A 7,040-nucleotide genomic window follows, 5' to 3' on the forward strand; every position below is an offset into this window, starting at 1 on the left:
TCCTACATCCCTTAATATCCTTCATATACAGTCTTGGAAAGACTACAGAAAGTAGCAGATACAGCCCAGTCCATCACAGGTAGAGCCCTCCCCAATATTGAGCAGTGCTGTCGCAGGAAAGCAGCATCCATTATCAAGAACCCCCACCATCCAGGCCATACTTTCTTCTCCCTGCTGTCACTGGGAAGGTACAGGAGCCTTAGATCCCACACTACCAGGTTCAGGGACAGTTATTACCCTTCAAACATTAGACTCACGAACCAGCATGGATAACTTCACTCACCTCAACTCTGAACTGATTCACACATCAACCGTTTACTCTTTTCCATAGATGCTGCCTGGCCTACTGAATTCCTCCTGCATTTTGTATGTGTTGTCACAACCAATGGACTCACTTTCAAACACTCGACAACTCATATTCATAATATTATTTATTTATTTTTCCTTTTGTATTTGAACAATTTGTTGTCTTTTGCACGTTGGTTGTCCGATTTTGTAGTTTTTCACTGATTCTATTGTGTATCCTTTTATCTACTGTGAATGCCCACATGAAAATGAATCTCAGCATTGTATATGGTGACATATATGTATTTTGATAATACAATTACTTTGATTTTTTTGAGCTTTGAATATACTCAATAATTGAGTCAGAGAAACATAGTTACTCAGCATCGAAACAGATCCTTCTGCCAATGTCATTAATTTCAACCAAGATATTTATCTAATCTCCCATTTTCTAGCACTTTGTCACTAAGTTCCAAAGATTCACTACACTCTTAGTGAAGAAATTTCTTCTCATCTTAGCCCTGAATGACAACCCCCTCATTGAGACTATGAATCCTTGTTCTATTCAATCCAGTGAGGGAAAACATTCTCCCCCATCTACCTTATCAAGCTCCAGAAGAGTTTTAAATCTTTCTAGAACATCACCTCTCGTGTTCCCAGACTTAAGATCAGGGTTCCCAATGTTTTTTATGCCATGAAATAACACCATTAAACAAGGAGTCCAAGGGCCCCAGGTTGGAAACTCCTGCATTTAAAATGGTAAGGAGCTAAGCTGCTTAATTCCTCATAGGTCAGTGTCCTCAAGCACACCCTCTGGAGAACTCTGGACTGCCAGCTCATTCTGAACTGATGAGTGAGTCAGATGTTGGAACATTAGTATTGCCAAACACTCAGATGCTGGGTTATCATTCGTAAGACAGTATGTGCCTCACCCATTCCCTACCAGGCTTTTCAGCATCTACCTGACAGCCAGCAATGCCTCTCAGTTTAGTATTATCACAAAACATGGATATACTGTTTGATAGATGATACCTCAAACTACTAATAATCAAAAGCCTTCTTTATGTCTAAGTAGATATCAACTGCTTTCTATGTTCTAACACCTGCAATGTCAAATTAGTCAGTTATAATCTTTCCTTTCATACTGATTCAGCACAATCCTGCTATCGTTTTTTGAAATGCCCTGCTATCAATTTCTCAGCACTGGACTCAACACTTTCCTACTACAAGTAACAGATTAACTGTCTACAGTACTCCGATTTCTCTTCCACCTCCTTTCTTAAATAACGTCAATTTTCTTCTGATCTGTTGTAGTTCCAGAATCCATGGAATTTTAGAAGATGGCATCTTATGATCTAAAACCCTGAGTGCGCATAATCAAGTCCAAGGAATTAATCAATTTTCAATTACATTAATTTCTCTAATACCCATATTTGTTTCATGAAGCTTATTTTATTCAGCTCCCCATTCATTCAAGACAGGAAATCAAGAACAAGAGGACACAGGTTTTAAGGTGAGAGAAGATTTAATTAAGAGGAGAACTTCACGGGTTTCTTTTCTTTTAAAAGAAATGGTGGTACATATGTGGAATGAGCTTCCACAGGTACAATTACAATTTCTAAAAAACAGTTGGACAGATAGAGAGAGAAAATGTTTAGAAGGTTACTGCCCAAATACAGGCAAATGGGATTAACTCAGATAGGCATCTTGGTCAACAAGAACAGTTAGGCTGAAGGACATTTTTCCATGCTATATGACAGAACAATCTCCAAAAGGTCCTGTGTGCCTTCTCCCATAATGTCAGAAAGAGATTTAATTTCTTCACCATTTTGTTCTGTGGCAATGCATTTTATTCAGTTTTTACTGAGATACAGTGTGGAACAGGCTTTCGAGCCATGCCGCCCAGCAAATCCTAATTTAATCCTAGCCTAATCACTGGACAATTTAAAATGACCAATTAACCTACCCAGAGGAAACCCATGCGTCACGGGTCACTGGTACTGTATAGCATTGTACCATACAACAAGTGTAACTTTCCAGTGCCATCTGCAAAAGACCCATATCGAACTCCAGTAATGTTTTCCTTTGTGCATTGTTCTACTAATGCTTATAGTTTTCTTTATATTTCTTATTAGATTACTCTCATATTTTGTTTCTCTTTTCTTATCAATTTCTTAGACTTCCTTTGCTGAAATCTGCTATTTTTCAACTCAAAATTCAAAGTAAATTTATTATCAAAGTACTTATATGTCACCAAGTGACTACTAAGAAAAGAGGTTAAAGATAGAATAAGACTTTTGTTTTGGAAAGGGAGTAGGTCTGAGGAGACCATTTCAACGAAGGCACAACAGCACCTCTACTTTCTTTGAAGCTTACGCAGAAGTTTATGCATGCCATCTAAAACCTTGTCAAACCTCTATAGAGGCACAGTGAAGAATAGTCTGCCTGGTTGCATCACGGCCTGGTATGGAAACCCCAATGCCCAAGAACGGAAAAGCCTACGAAAAGTGGTGAACACAGCTCAAGTCATCACAGGAAAAGCCTTCCCCACCATTTAGCACATCTACAAGGAGCGCTGTCGCAAGAAAGCAGCACCCACCATCTGGGTTGTGCTGTTCCTCGCTGCTGCCATCAGGAAGTACAGGAGCCTCAGGATACACATCAGAGTGTTGGGTTGTGTGTGGCTCTTGTTCTTTCTAAACAATCAGGTTTTCTAAAACTCAGGCTCCACATACCTTCTCAGGTGGTTCAATGTAAGAATAGCTTCTTCCCCTTTGTTCATCACATTTCTGAATGGGACCATGAACACTAACTCATTATCCCCCTTTTTCACATATTTACTTACATCCTTGAAAGGAAAATCCTACAAAAAGTAGTGGGAATGGCCCAGTCCATCAAGGGTAAAGCCCTTTCCACCATGGAGCAGATCCACATAGAGCTTTTGTGAGAAAAGGTCATCCATCATCATGGACACCCACCACCTAAGCTATACTCTTCTCATTGCTGTCCTATGGAAGGTGGTAAAGGAAACTCGGGACTCACAACACCAGGTCACCAACCTTCAACAATCAGGTTCCTGAACAGAGCAGATAAAAGTCACTTAACTTCATTCACCCCCAACACTGAATTGTTCCCATACCTATGGACTCTTTCAGGGACTCTTGATTCAATGTTCCCAATATTTATTACTATTATTATTTTGTTTCCTTGCACTTACTGTGAATGTCTACAAGAAAATGAATCTCAGGGCTGTATATAGTGACATACGTACTTCGATAATAAATATACTTTGAAGTTTATGCAGCTTTTTATGACTTGCACTGTACAGCTGCCACAAAACAAACTTCATAACCTTTCTCAGTGATAATAAATCTGCGCAGTCATGACTCCTGAATAAAATAGCTCGGAATTTCTGACTTCGCACTGTAACCCTTCTGTCCACTGTAATAAGGACAGTCAACAGACTGCAGTTGCTGGAATCTGGAGCAACATGGGATGAACAGCCTGAAATGTCAGCCTGCCGAACGTGCTTTGAACATTGTTTGCTGCTCCACGGGAAACAAACTTGTCTAACGCTTGTCCTAGGATCAACATCATGCCCACAGGCCACGCTCTCATTCCATGCACGCAGCTCGGCTGTGCAAAGAACTCCGGGACATAACCTCTTCACGTTATTACCATCGGGGAAGAGGTACGGGAGCCAAAAGACTCACACTCAACAAATTAGGAAGTTTCTTTCCCTTTGCCGTCAGATTTCTGAACACTACCTCACTATATTGTGAGTGGAAACTTGACTGAAACTCTCAAGATGTTTAGGCATCTTGGTGAGGTGAAAGAAGAGAGAATGGAATCGTATTTCGTTCAGACTCCCCCTTGAGATTTCTGAACCCACAAACCCGTTCGTTCGCTATTTTGACGCAGAACAACAGATTTCACGACATATGTCAATGACAATAAACCTTGTCTCGACGGGACGGACGGACAGTCGCTGTACCTCGGGATTATCCTCAGGTGGTTCTACGGCCGTGAGGAGACAACAACGTCTGCCCCTTGAAGCCGGTGATTTTCCCAAACGCCAACCCGCCACGTAACGCTATTAAATCACATTCGGCAGGCTGACACGCCGGACCACAACCATTTTCGCTGTTATCCGCTGTGATTTTATTCCCGAGAACTCACCTGTCGCCTCTTATCGACGCTTCATTGTCGCCGCGCATGCGCCCAGGAAGAGGGCGGGCCGGGACTGAAAGCTGCGCATGCGCCAGGGACTGCAGCGCATGCTGGAGTTTGTAGTCCATCAACCAAACCAGTCTCATTCCGGCCGCCGTATCTTGCCTTCCGTCAGCAGCATCAAAAACATCAGTCGAGTCATAATAAAATCCTTCTTTTTATTTCATAACACTGCCGCTGATGGTGCTCCTCTTGACATTATCATTCTTCCACCGATTCCGAGGCTGCTCCGCCCTCAAACTTCTCTCTCGCGAGCTCTCCGGGACGAGTTCTCGAGACAAAGCAGCGCGAGATCTGGGCCGCGTGGGTTTCCGGTGGGTGGCGGAGCGCGGGAAATTCAAATTTGCGGAGCATTAACTGGTGGAGACTTCGAAAAGGGAAGCGGTCCCGCCTAACATCAATGGTCACAAGCAAGAGAAAACCTGCAGATGCTGGAAATCCAAGCAACACACACAAAATGCTGGAGAACACAGCAGACCGGGCAGCATCTGGGGAAAAGAATTCTAATGAAGGCTCTTGGCCAGAATCATTGACTGTTCACTCTTTTCCATTGATGCTACCTGGCCTGCTGAGTTCCTCCAGCGATTTGTGCAATGTCTACAGAGAGGGTGGAGAGTTTCGAGTTCATCACCTGCCTATCCTGGTCCAACCACAGCTAAGAAAGCTCAACAACACTTCTACTTCCTCGGGAGGCTAAAGAAATCCGGCATGTCCCCGTCGACCCTTACCAATGTTTATTGATGAGCATTCTGTCTGGATCAGCGCAGCATGGTGTGGCACAGGACTGCGGGAATCTGCAGAGTTGTGTACACAGCTCAAAATGGTGGATGGAGCTGATATGCCCGACCGCAAAAAAACTACAAGTTCAGAGAGTTGTGGACTTCACAGAAACCAGCTTCCTCTCCATTTTATTAGCTTTATTTATCAGACAAACATCAAAACGTACAGTGAAATGCATCTTTTGCATCAATGACTATTCTGAATATGTGTTGGGTTATGGACTCTGTCCACACTTTCTGCTGCCTCAGTAAACTGCCAACATAGTTTGTTTTGACATTTTTTTAAAAACTAAATTCCTAAACTGTGGAATTCAATACCTAAAACTATAAGGAATGCAGATTTGATTGACAATTTTAAATGCCAGCTCAAAACCTATTTAACCAACATCTTTTTGTCTTTTATTTTTATTTTTATTCTATTTTTATGTTTGCAGTTTTATCCTATTGTAAAGTACCCTGAATTACAGCATCAGTATGAAAAGCACTCCATAAATAGTTATTATCCACGGAGTGAAGTTAAGATGGCGCTAAATGGCGACTCCTTTGCTTGTATCTTCGGAAACATCTCTATTTTCATCTTTAATATCTTTATTTTTCTCTTTCAGGATTCTTCTGGAGTTACACGCCCACTTCAGTTCTTGGCGGGAATGAGACCCGTTCTCAGGGTTTCAGGACTGGCCGATGTTTGGCACGCCAAGGGTTCGGCCTGAGAGCCTGGCTCAGATTTGGAAGCCTAAGAGCTTGGGGCTCTGGAGACGGGCAGATCGAGGGTCAGTGTCATGGCTGGAAACCCATGAGCTGTCAGGGGAGTCTGAAAGATCTATTGCTGTGTGCCCGGGATCTTAGCGATTTTTGAGAATAGAGCTCAGAGGAAGCAATGTAACGGACTTTTAACATCGTAAACCAGTAAGTGTTTGTTATGTCTCCCCACTTGCTGAGAAAAGGGAGAAGGAGCTCCCTTATTGGGAGAGAGAGAGCCTATGTTGAATGCCAGGTGTAACACCAAGTCTTTGGGGTAACTGCAAGTCTGTATATGTGCTTTTGTTTTGCTCACGCTTGAGTGCTCGGTGGGAGTGCCGATGGTTGCTTTTTTTGCTAGTGAGGGGAGGGGGGGGTTTGTTGCTCGCTGCCGCTTCCACACAGGAGGGAGGGGAGCTGCGGGGTTACTTTGGGGTTCTTATGTTTAACTGTCATTCATCCTTTGGGGCACTTCTCTGTTTTTGTAGATGTTTGTGAAGAGAAAGCATTTCAGGTATATTTCAGGTAAAATGTATATTGCATACATTTTTCTGACATTAAATTGGACCTTTGAACCTTATCATTATTATTAGCAATATGAAAGACCGCACCCATCCCTGACAGTCCTGTTTCACCCCTCTACCATCAGGCAGAAGATACCAAAGTCTGAAGGGATGTATCACTGGATTCAAGGACAGCTTCTACTCTGCTGTTATAAGAACTTTGAACAGTTCCCTAGTGCGGTAAGATGGATTCTTGATCTCACAACCCAGCTCTTTATAGCCTTCCACCTTATTGTCTGCCCGCACTGCACCTTCTCTGCACTTTATTCTGCATTCTGTTACTGCTTTTTCCTCGTGCTACTTTGATGTACCGATGTGATGAAATGATCTATATGGATGGTCCATAAAAGATCTTCACTGTCAGTAGGTGTAACAATTTACCAGCCCTCTTCTCCTCTCCCCCTTCTGCAATTGCCTATGAAGAGGCAGAAAATGCTGGAAAATC

At 42.7% G+C, this 7,040-nt stretch overlaps 1 protein-coding gene and 1 long non-coding RNA gene across 9 annotated transcripts in view; one reads left to right on the forward strand and one right to left on the reverse strand.

The window, feature by feature from the left end:
• sec22c (SEC22 homolog C, vesicle trafficking protein) overlaps positions 1–4,736 on the reverse strand; it is a 46,446-nt gene extending 41,710 nt beyond the window's left edge. For 6 of the 8 annotated variants that reach the window (XR_009512565.1, XR_009512564.1, XR_009512567.1 and 3 more), the window contains exon 1: positions 4,465–4,736. The gene's annotated coding sequence lies outside the window, so the exon portion shown is untranslated. Of the gene's footprint in view, positions 1–4,279; positions 4,435–4,464 lie in introns of those variants that run through there. The other 2 variants (XM_059971734.1, XM_059971735.1) reach the window with 1 other exon arrangement.
• Positions 4,737–5,794: 1,058 nt separating this feature from the next.
• LOC132394963 (uncharacterized) lies at positions 5,795–6,772 on the forward strand. Its single transcript, XR_009512462.1, has 3 exons — positions 5,795–6,200; positions 6,521–6,557; positions 6,682–6,772. It is a non-coding gene; the product is annotated as an uncharacterized LOC132394963 (long non-coding RNA).
• The last annotated feature ends 268 nt before the right edge of the window (positions 6,773–7,040 follow it).

The sequence above is a fragment of the Hypanus sabinus genome, chromosome 6 (assembly GCF_030144855.1).
Source record: "Hypanus sabinus isolate sHypSab1 chromosome 6, sHypSab1.hap1, whole genome shotgun sequence".
NCBI classification, from domain to species: domain Eukaryota; kingdom Metazoa; phylum Chordata; class Chondrichthyes; order Myliobatiformes; family Dasyatidae; genus Hypanus; species Hypanus sabinus.